Raw genomic sequence first — 11,501 nt, forward strand, 5'->3', positions numbered from 1 at the left:
GCTGCTGTGTGTCTATGAGGACATCCACATATATCCCTCTGCACAGTGCCTGACATCCCAGTGATGGCCCCTTGGGTGTGCCCTTGCCCTTGTCCCAGTGGTGGCCCCTTGGGTATGTCCTCGCCCTTGTACCAGTGGTGGAGATGCCCACGTGTTCCTGCCTGTACCCCACATGCGCCCTATACGCACATGCACATTGCATTGTTCAGACACAAAGCAGTGGTCCTGCTTGGCTGGGGTTGACAGGCCAGAAGTCTTCATGGAGTTTTCAGTAAAGATGCAGGCCCAGCTGCTGCTGGCGGAGCTCACGTTGCCTGCATGTCACTTGGTTCTGGTGGAGGCTCTCACACCGAGAGCTGTGTGAGTCGCTGCTCTTCCTCCCCCTTCCCCAGGCACTGCTGCCCCTCTAGGCAGCCCTGGGTTGTTAGTGTGGTGTGTGCCTACGCCTGTGTGAAAGTCAGCATGAAGGTGTACCTTTTTCCATGTGTTTTGCACAAAAGGCACAAGGATTCAGCCAGCCTGATAAGCTGTGGGCCTCTTCCCATCACAGCGCTTAGGGTATATGTAGATACGATGTTGGTCCAAATGGATCCATCCCCTTTCTGGCCATCACCTCCTGGGATGCACTGGGTGGGAGCACTGTTTCACCTCCCTCCCCTCAGATCCTGGATGCTCCCACCACCAGCAGGTATACAGACAACAGCAAGCCCCTCACAGATCCTCGGGGTCACAGCTGAGAGTCCACGGAGGGGAAGGGGCTACAGTGTTGAAGAGTCCTCTGTGTGGGTTTGAGGCAAGGTGAGAACACTCCCACGGTGCCTGGATGTCAGCATGAATTGCTGGACGCGGGCCTGCTGATTGGACAAGGACCTCAGCTGGGGTAGGCGACTGCTCCCTGGGGGAAGCAGAGCCGCTGACAAGCCCGCTAGCTTGGCCAGGCGTGCACAGGTAGGAGTGACGCGGGCAGCAGTGCCGAGGTCTGACACTCCAGTGAGGGCTCACCCTCTCACCCTGACCTGGTCAGGAAGAAGGGATGCGTGTCACCCGTGGGTCCAAGACTGAAGTGTGGTGAGCACCAACGTGAGCCCACCAGTGAAGATTCTACACTGTGAGACAAGTCTTCGAAATACTGTCTGTAAGGTGTGAGAGGCAAATGAACTTCATGTTTAGACCTGGGTTGTCTTCATGTAGAAGCTTGTGGAAGTCTTCCCAAATGCCCCAATGAGTCACAGTCCTGAGACACTGCTTGTTCCAGGTGTTCAGATAAGGACACTCAACTTGTGGGATAAGATGAACAGATGTTTCCAACAAAACGGATGGATGCTTCCAACCATTGCGCTGAAAGAGAAGACAAACAGGACACTGTAGAACGTAGGGTTGTTCTGACATGAAGTTCAAGTTCTACAAAGCTCCGCAGTTGGAAATGAGGGAGTGGGGGCAGGGACTGGCATGAAGGAGCCTGGGGGACGTTTCTGGGGCAACATAGATGTGCCTTATGACCTGAGTGGTGGCTGCTGGCCACATATAAGGAGACTTCCAGAAGTTCATGGAAAATGGAACTAAAAGAATTTAAAATGGCATTAAAAAAGTGGGCTCCGGCCCGGCGGTGTGGCCTAGTGCCTAAAGTCCTGGCCTTGAACGCCCCGGGATCCCATATGGACGCCGGTTCTAATCCCGGCAGCTCCATTTCCCATCCAGCTCCCTGCTTGTGGCCTGGGAAAGCAGTTGAGGACGGTCCAAAGCCTTGAGACCCTGCACCTGTGTGGGAGACCCGGAAGAGTTTCCTGGTTCCCAGCTTCGGATCGGCGCAGCACCGGCCGTTGTGCTCACTTGGGGAGCGAATCATCGGACGGAAGATCTTCCTCTCTGTCTCTCCTCCTCTCTATATATCTGAGTTCGTAATAAAAATAAATAAATCTTTAAAAAAAAAAGTGAGCTAAACCACTGTTTGTGAGGCTAGCATCCCATTTCCCAGAGCTGGTTTGAGTCCTGGCTTCTCTGCCTCTGACTCCACTCGCTGGAGAGGCAGTGGAAAAAGGCCAAGGGTGGCCTCTGCCACCCCTGTGGGAGACCGGGTGGAGCGCCTGGCTTCAGGCTGGTTCACACCTGACTTCAGCCTGGTTCACACCTGACTTCAGCCTGGTTCACACCCGGCTTCAGCTCGGTTCACACCTGGCTATTGTGGTCTTCCAGGAGAAAGCCAGCAGATAGCAGACTCCCTCCCTCTCTTCTTTCCTCCCCCTGCATCCCCCTCTCCTTTCTCCCTCTCCCTTCCCCTCCTCCCTCCATCCTCCCCTCCCTCCTTGTCTGTCAAAATAAATAATTTTTTGGTAATTATTTTGATAATCTTTACATAGTTGATTAGGGCACATAGTCAAGGGCTACAGGAAAGTGGTTAAGACCATTGTTTCCACATTATTATTTTCTATATCTGGGGTAAGAAAAGAAATCAAGGGAGAAGCCACACCTAGCCTCCCCTCGCATCTCAGAGTCCCTGACTCGGGGCATGCTCTGAGGGTCTTGTGGTTTTGATAGTTCAACAGTTCTGAACTGCTGCCAGTCTCGCCATTCCAAGCATGATGAAATCTCTCCCGAATCCACTAGCGGATTTTCACTGCCAACACATGCCTGGGGTAGTTGATTGATTTATTCTGTCCTCCATCCTCTGTTGTGGTACCAGGTGTCCTCTTCAGGTTCCGATGGACTGCCATATCCTCCATGTGCACCTGGTCATGCTGTCCACTGCTGTCTGAGCCTCTGAGGAAGCTCGGCTTTGACACTTGTACTCCAAGGTCAGACCATGGAAGCTGCACTTCTCTTCATGGTTGGAGTTCTGAGATCAGCAGTTCAGTTGGAGGAATCCCCAAAGAAACTTTGTCTGAAGTGATCCCAGATGTGATTCTTCTGTGTGATTCTTCTGTGTGCTTGCCATCGCCTTAGTCAGCTTATGCTGGTGGTTGCAATTGCTGGGTCAGTTCTGTTTCCAGGCCTGTCTTCCATTGGAACAAATGGGTATTGCAGTCCAGCCTGGTTCTGCCCACCACACACTCGGCCCTCACGCAAACCAGTGGGAGCTGCAGCCTAGTCGGAGTGATTCCCCATAACCCCCACCAGGCCTTCCCCCTACCCTGGTTTCCATGCTTGCCAGTATGGACAGAGGACTTGTCCAGTCTGTCCCACATCACATTGAGCTCTCATACGTGTCAATGGGCATTGAAGCCTAGTTCAACCCAACCAGCCCTACTATCCAACCCACACACATGCTGTTGGTTGCCATTCTGTCTAGCCACCCCTGCCCCTCTCCTGGTTTTCATGCTCTCCTGTGGGAGTGGTAACCCAAGAGGGAGGTGCCCACTATTTCCCTTCTGGGCCACTCCCACTCCCAGAACATGTACTCTCCAGGTGGTTCTGCAGTTTAACTTGACAGAATTAGCCCCCAGTGCCAGGCTCTGCCAGTTGATGCTGCAGCAAAGCCCAAGCAACCCTCACCCACTCTAATTTATGCTTGCACCAGCAGGAACAATCAGCCCAGCCTGACTTTTCCTTGATCTAGCTCACCTGAGGCCCACAGGTGTTGTAGTCCTACCTGGTCTGGTCTGCCCCCCATCCCAGCTCACGCTCTCCAGTAGGAGTGGCTGTCCAGGAGGCGAGCCCTCCACATTCCCCCTACCAGCGTTGCCCCCTCCCTCCCTGGTCCTCACATGTGCTTTTTGGGTGCTGCCGCCCAGTCCGGCATGGCCCCCCTCACCTCAGCATTAACCAGTGGGTGCTGTAGCCTGGCCCGGCCTGGCCCACCCCCAATTCCAGCTGATGCTGGTGAGGGTTACAGCCTAGTCCAGCCCAGCAGTCATCCAATCCCAGCCGTAACGTGCATTGGTATGTGTTGCGGCCAATCCTGGCTCAACCCACGCTCTGTTCTGGTGCAGGGTGTCCTCTTAGCTCCCCAGCCAGACCTGTTCCCAGCCATAGATCACACACATGCCAGTGGCTCCTCTGACCCAGGTTGGCATAGCCCCTCACCTGCCTTGGCCTTTGCCAAAATAAATAAATTTTTTAAAGAGAAATTATTTGTGTACATTTTTTGAACGTGTGGAATGAATTTTGTACCTTTTTCGGAACCTATACATGTGAAGGATCTTCAAAAAACTATGTAAAAGAAAAAACTCTGCAGGGGTAGCCACAGGCTAATCCTCCACCCAGCATCCCATATGGGCTCTGGTTCATGTCCCGACTGCTCCATTTCCATTCAGTTCCCTGCTTAAGGTCTGGGAAAGCAGTGGAGGATGGTCTAACACCTGGGGGCCCTGCCCCTGTGTGGGAGACCTGGAGGAAGCTCCTGACTTTAGCCTGTGACCATCTGGCGGAGTGAACCTGCGGATGAAAGAACTTCTGTCTGGAAATCTGACTTTCAAATGAAAAATTTAAAAAATCCTCAGGAAGTAAGAATATGCATAAATCTCAAGGCCTTATCCTGTACTTGAACTCTTCCGTGGATGTTTCATCACAGTGCCCGTATTCGCTAAGGCATATGCTGCAGATACGCACTTGCCCCGTGTGTAACTCGACTGAAGCAGTGGGGACAGTCTGAAGCCCATCCTGGCACACAGCCTTGTTGGCCCAGCTCATTTCCTCCTGTCTGAAGAGGTGTGGCCTCTGCAAGCAGATAAGGGGGAGGGCTCGCTTCTGCAACACTGGCTGCGTTGATAAGGGCTGACCCTGAGTTCACAGAGAACAGCACCCTTCACCAACCCAGTGCCCGTGGCCTCCAGACCCTGAGTTCACAGAGAACAGCACCCTTCACCAACCCAGTGCCCGTGGCCTCCAGACCCTGAGTTCACAGAGAACAGCACCCTTCACCAACTCAGTGCCCGTGGCCTCCAGACCCTGAGTTCGTAGAGAACAGCACCCTTCACCAACCCAGTGCCCGTGGCCTCCAGACCCTGAGTTCACAGAGAACAGCACCCTTCACCAACCCAGTGCCCGTGGCCTCCAGACCCTGAGTTCACAGAGAACAGCACCCTTCACCAACCCAGTGCCCGTGGTCTCCAGACCCTGAATTCACAGAGAACAGCACCCTTCACCAACCCAGTGCCCGTGGCCTCCAGACCCTGAGTTCGCAGAGAACAGCACCCTTCACCAACCCAGTGCCCGTGGCCTCCAGACCCTGAGTTCGCAGAGAACAGCACCCTTCACCAACCCAGTGCCCGTGGCTTCCAGAAACTCGCATCTACTGCCCTGTGAGAGACGTGGGTGCTTGTCACAGCGCAGTAAATGAAAGCTTCCAGAATATCTTGCATGTAGCTGTGCAGCTCAGACATGTGACCTCAGGGGAACAGTGTGAGAGGAACCTGCCAGGGACCACGGGATACCCTGATGCAGGAGGGGTGACCCAAAGCCTGCCAAAAGCTGCCGCCACGTCGAACAACCGCACAGTGAGTCACAGCACCAAATGATGGATGAGGAACTTTCCAGAAGGGAGGCAGGCCAGCACAGGATGAGCTCCCTGCTCTGGCTAACTTTCTGAAACAGACGTGGCCAGGATGGACACTCAGAGGGCCCTTCAGGGTGGTCGACATGGGAAGCTGGGCCACCACCTATGTCCACAGTTGCCCTTTATTTTCATTGTCTGGCTGGAGCTAAACATGGAGGGGAGATTCCTGCATGAGCCTCTGCAGAATTGGAGGTCTCGTGCTGTGAGCAGGGTCGGGGGTTCAGTGTGATGTCATGGGTGAGTGCATTCAGGGGTTCTGATATGATGTCACAGACGAGTGTAGTCAGGGGTCCAGCTGTGATGTCATGGGTGAGTATGGTCAGGGGTTCAGGTGTGATGTCATAGGCGAGCGTGGTCAGGGGTTCAGGTGTGATGTCATGGGTGAGAGTGGTTAGGTATCCAGCTGCGATTTCATGGGCAAGCGTGGTCGGGGTTCAGGCGTGATATCATGGAGGCCTCACATGCCTTGCCTCCCAGGGCCTGCATGCTGTCCCCTTTGCTCTCTCGCTGGCGTGTAGCACTGTGCTGAGGTTGCCAGCGTGGTCTGTCCTGCCCACAACAGGTCTAGGGGCGAAGCTCCCTGGCTCCACTCATCCTGGGTTTACCCATGGCCTGTTGGAATGAGCCCTCAAGCAGCCCCAAGGTGCAGAGTGAGCTGTGCGGCTCAGCTCTTGGCTAACTGATGGTCTGTCTGACTTCACTGTGGAGCGCCAGGAGCTGTGCTCTCTTGTAATGATCGGCTGGGCTGTTAGCTGTACCTTCTCCTGATTGATGTCACGCAGAGGGTCCCCAGGCAGGATCTCCCAGGGTGAGAACGGGATGTCTAACCTCAGGCTAGGAATTTAACACCAGCAGGGAAGGGTCTGTCTGCCCTGCTTCACTCTGCAGCTAGAGGAAATAGAGCGTCAGGTTACTTAATTAAAAAAAACAAAAAATCCCCAAGTTAGCAAAATTGGAAATGTTTATTTAAGTGGGACAAAGAGAGCTAGCTCCCATCCACTGATTCATTCCCCCAAATGCCCACAGTAGCTGGTCAGGCTGAAGTTGGGAGCTCCACGTGGGTTTCCTGTGTGGGTGGCAGGGACCCAAGCCCACCCGTAACCACGAGAAGGTAAGTTCTGTGCTCAGTGCTCAGTGTCTGAAATAGTGCCTGGTGTCACATCAGGTTATTCACGAAGGCTGGCAGGATGAGTGAAGCCCGACATTCAGTCAGCGTGCATGGGGCCCGACTCCGAGACGCACCCTGGCCTCTCTCCCCGAACCCCACTCCAGCCACCTTGGTGCCCTAGCTTCCCGACTACCCAGAAGTCACCTCGGGGTTGCCACCGATCGCTCGACCCACCAGCCTGTCTCCGTTCCGTGGGGTCCAGTGCTGACGCAGGCGGATGCGTGGCTCTACTTACTGCTGCGTCCTTGCCATGCCTGCCTAGCTCTTGCATGTCCCTTCTTCCCACTGCCCAGCTGCCTTCCTTTCCGTCTGCTTCCCTTGCTCCCCTGGACAGTCAAGCCACCCAGCAGCACTCTCTGTGGTTGCTTTACTGGGTCCTCACTGACCTCAGCCTCGCTGCTGCTGGTGGGAGACCCGGGGAGGGCCAGACTGGCTTCCCTTCCACCACGGCTGGGAAGGCCGGGCACCTGCTTCCGCCGACCCGTGTCCTCTGGCGCCATCTAGTGGCCATGTGGAAACACTACTGCGTTGCCTGGGCTGAGGACTGAGCAAACACACAACCAACCTTATTGCTGGATAAAGCAGTAAGATAACTTATTCTACGATATCATTGATTGTTCATTGTCAATAGTAAGAAGCAGGCCTTCTGTCCCTTGAGATATTTTCTTTTGTTCATCTTCAGACGTTCAGTGATTTCCTTTTTTATGCTGGGCTCTGTGCAGAAGTCATTTACTTATGTCTGAAGTTGGTTAAACAAATGAGCAAATAAGAAACGTGACCGCATGCTGTCTGGGCATAGGCTTGCCTACCACCCGTGTGTCAATGTGAGGAATGAACGCTGTGTCTGCTGTGTCCCGTAAAGTTGGAGGAGCTAGAGTCCCATAAGCCACAATGGCCGCAGGTACAGGTAATGTGAGGATGCGGCTCTCTGTTGACCACGCTTGCGTCCAGCGGGATCCGCACACAGGCCGAGCAGAAGCATTCCCAGTCATCACCCCGCCGAGCCTTACTGTGTCTGGACTTTTGACACCTTGGACCCAAGTTCACGTATGTTTTGGGCTTCACCCACCCATATTCTGTCATGGTTGACGTTTTAGCTCATAGATGTGTTTGAGAGCTTCATTCATGCAAGTGTGTGTGCACTAATTTACATGCATGCATCCGGTCTCTGGTGGACATTGCCTTGTTTCAGCTTTTTGGCTCTTAAAACCAGTTAGAGGGAGCTCAGAGCGATGGCTCAATGGTTAAATCCTCCCCTTGCAAGTGCCAGGTTGCCATGTGGGTGCTGGTTCATGTCCTGACTGCTCCACTTCCCATCCAGCTCCCTGCTTGTGGCCTGGGAAAGCAGTGGAGGATGGCCCAAAGCCTTGGGACCCTGCACCTGTGTGGAAGACCCGGAAGAAGAAGCTCCTGGCTCCTGGCTTCAACCTGGCCCAGTCCCTGGCTACAGGCATTGGGGGAGGAAGCCAGGAGATCAAAGATGCCTCTCCAACTCTCGTGGCCTCTCAAATCAATAAACACACAACCAGCCAGCAGTACAACTGCAAGTATTCTAGCACGCTGTCCAGCGAATATACACGCGTTTCTGGTGGGAGAAGGGCTGACCAGCTGTGGGGCAAGCAGGCTTCTTTTCGTAAGTGTGAGGACTCCCCGTGGCCATGTTGCACACACATGGCCTCTCCCCCACCCCTCTTCCCAGCTCATTACTCACCTTGGTTCTCCGCTCTCACGCACAGACTTGTGAAAACTTAATGCAGCCTCCTTTTGGTCCTGGGGCCTTGCAGACCCCATTCCTCCCCAGCTTCTCCAGAGGGTGCTAAGGGGCTCCACGACTGGCTCAGGACAGATACCCAACATGGTGAAGTCAACCTTGCTTCCCTACTCCGATCCTCCACAGTGCAGCCACTGTTGGGTCCGGCCAAGAGGGAGGCGTTGGTGATGCTGGCCCACGGCCAGGGCCTGTGTCCTTTCTGTAGAGGGCATCGCTCTGCCCTTCTCCCTCCTCTCCTTTCCTAGATGCACTCCATGTAAGGCCACATGTTTGTGTCACATCTTACACAAGTCCCGTGTGTAAGCTGGGTACTATCATCGTGGTCCCAGCCTGGGGGCACCCAGCCTGGGGGCCCCAGGCTTTCCAGAACACCATGGAAATGCAGAACTCCAGGCTCCCCCTCTGCTCCTGCACTGGGAACCTGGCTTTCCTAAGATCCCAGGGGCGGTTGCAGGCACACTGCCGACTGACTCATCACCGAAGACAGTCGGCTGCGCTGTGTCTCTCTGCAGGGAGCATGAGTTCCTTATACCCCAACTGTTGTCACCACGGTCACCGGTTCTCAACCGTCTCCTTCCGGAGAGTCTACCTGCCTTTAGATGACCTCCCAGATGGACACTCTGTTTTGGTGCCCCCCCCATTGCTGTGTTTCATCCCCCAGGACCCACCCCACTCCCACCTGCCTGCTTCCTCCCAGAACCCAACCCAGTGTTTAGCCAGTGAGCGCTGTGGGATCCTCCCCCTCCCCGGGACTGATGTCCCTTGGAACCCGGGGACAGATCAGGCCAGGGTCATGTGCATAGCGGGTCTGGGGGCCTCTGTGACAACCGCACATGCTATCTGTTGCACAGGCCTCCTTCCTGGGGGCTCCAGGCTCTGGGAGCTCAGCCTGCCATGGCCCCGGCTTCAGGCTTTTATCTTCTGCTGCTTCTGCTCGGTTCTTCCAGGAACACAGCAATGGTAGGTTGTGCCCTGGAGTCCCACAAAGTAGTCCCTTCATTTCCCTGCTGCCCTCCAAGGGCAGGGTGGCAGCTGGGAAGGAGGGTGAGCCTATCACCCTCTGGGCAGGCCCTGCAGAAGCCCCGCACCTCCTGGAGGCCCCAGAGAACTGTTTCAGGCTGAGCAGCTGTGGGTACCGGTTTAGCCTTTGCAAGCATCTGGTTTTCTGCTTCCCCAGAGCCACAAGGAAAGAAAAAAAAAAAAGGAAATTCTTTCCAAGTGGATGGAGACCAAGTAACCCCCTGGGGGTGTCAGAGGATGGGAATAGAAGCAGGGTCAGGAGGGCGTGGAGGAGCCGCAGATCTGACAGGGCACCAAGCGAGAGTGACCCAGGTCCTGGGCCCTGTCCCACAGAGGCACCAGGGTGGCAGGTGCCCTTGGGAGCCTGCAGGAGCCAGGGTTCTGGGGGCGGAAGGACGGAGGGTTGAGAGTATAGCTAGTCCCCACTGGGGCCCTGGTGCACCTGACTCGGTGTTTGTGGGCCCCCAAATGGACTTGGTCAGTGAGTCCAATTCACCAGCTGACCAGGTGTGAGCCCTCCCGGCAGGGGGAGGGGCACGGGTGTCCCGGACTCAGTGTGGAACCGGAGGTCTGTGTACAAGGTCTCGGGTGTGTGTGTGTGTGTGTGGGGGGGTTGCTGCAGACTCTAGAAGGACCAGTGCCCTCAGGAGTCACTTCGGCATGAGTGATCACTGAGCCAGTGGGGAGGGATGAGACTGTATGGAGAGGGAGGAAGGGAGGAGTGAAGCTGGGGGGCACTGACAGGCTGGGAGAGAGGGGTCTGTGGCCCCCGGCAAGCTCTGGGTCCAGGTGCTGGACAGCTCAGGAAGCAAGGGCCGCTGCCAGGGTGGACTGTGCAGAGACCCAGGGGACTTGTTGGAGTGGCCCTGGCCCCAGGACGGGTGTGGGAAGCAGGGCACAGCAGGCGGGAAGAGCCCAGCTCTGGAGGGAGGACGCACTGGAGCTGCAGCCCTGGGTGGCACACGGGAAGACAGATTTGTAAGGCGGAGGCACTTGGGCAAATGCCAGGGTCCCTGCTCGTCTCTGCTCCTTTCCCACTGGCCAACTCTTCCTCACTCCAGCCCCACACAGCAGTTCCTGCTTCCAGTGTAGCGCATTGCAGCCGCTTGGGGACTGCCTGTATCTGCTGAGCGTGGGTGGTGGGAAGGGGCGTGTAGAGGCACCTGAAGAACCAGCAAATGGCACAGTGGGTGCGCTTCCTCCAGATGGTCCCCACGTCACACTCGCAAAGATCTCCTCCCCACCCTTGCAGGACTGTGGCTTCTCCCTCTAGGCTCTTTGGCTTAGAGGCTACAATCCTTCATCCCAAGGCCGAGGTCAGTAGCAGAGAGCTTTATGGAATAGCAGAACAGGGTCCCTGATGCACCTGCTGGTGCTTGGAGCCCTCACACACTTCCTGTAGACTTAGTCACTGCTTGGGGTAGTGGGCGGGGAGGGTACCAGAGCAAGCCCTTGTGTGGCCAGAGGCTGTGGCTGCTGATCTGCGATGCAGATGGGTCCTTGGTCCACAGCATGTCCTCAGCCAGCTTCCTGTCCCTGTTCCCCGCTGCGGTCTGCAGGGCACAGGCCCCAAATCCTCCCAGTGAGGACTTCCGCCCACCCTGCTCACTTGTGCCCACTGCGGATGTCCCATGGATGCCAACACTGGTTTGCTCAGACACCCTCCCTACGTCCACACCTGCAAGGACAGGGCTGGCCCAGCTGGATGCAGTCCTCTGACACTGGGGTCATTGACCTAAAATGACCCTCCCAGGGTCAGAGCTCCCCAAGGTGCCTTCAGCCAGCTCTGCCTGTCCTGCAGGTAACACAAGAGCACGGCCATCACTCTCAGATGGTTTGGATGTGACGATCGAAGCACCTGCAATCAAAGCTAACCAGCACGGTTCGCAAACAAGGTTCTCTTACCAGCCACTTGCACCTGCCAGTTGGGGCTGGTCTGTTCTCTCAGGGGCTGGCCATGTGGTGTGGGCCACACAAAATCGTAGACTTAAAAATGAGCCTGCTTTCGATCGACTGAATGTTGAGTCCTGCCTGTGGTTGCCTTGGCAGGA

This window comes from Ochotona princeps, chromosome 22 (genome assembly GCF_030435755.1).
Source record: "Ochotona princeps isolate mOchPri1 chromosome 22, mOchPri1.hap1, whole genome shotgun sequence".
In the NCBI taxonomy this organism is placed as follows: domain Eukaryota; kingdom Metazoa; phylum Chordata; class Mammalia; order Lagomorpha; family Ochotonidae; genus Ochotona; species Ochotona princeps.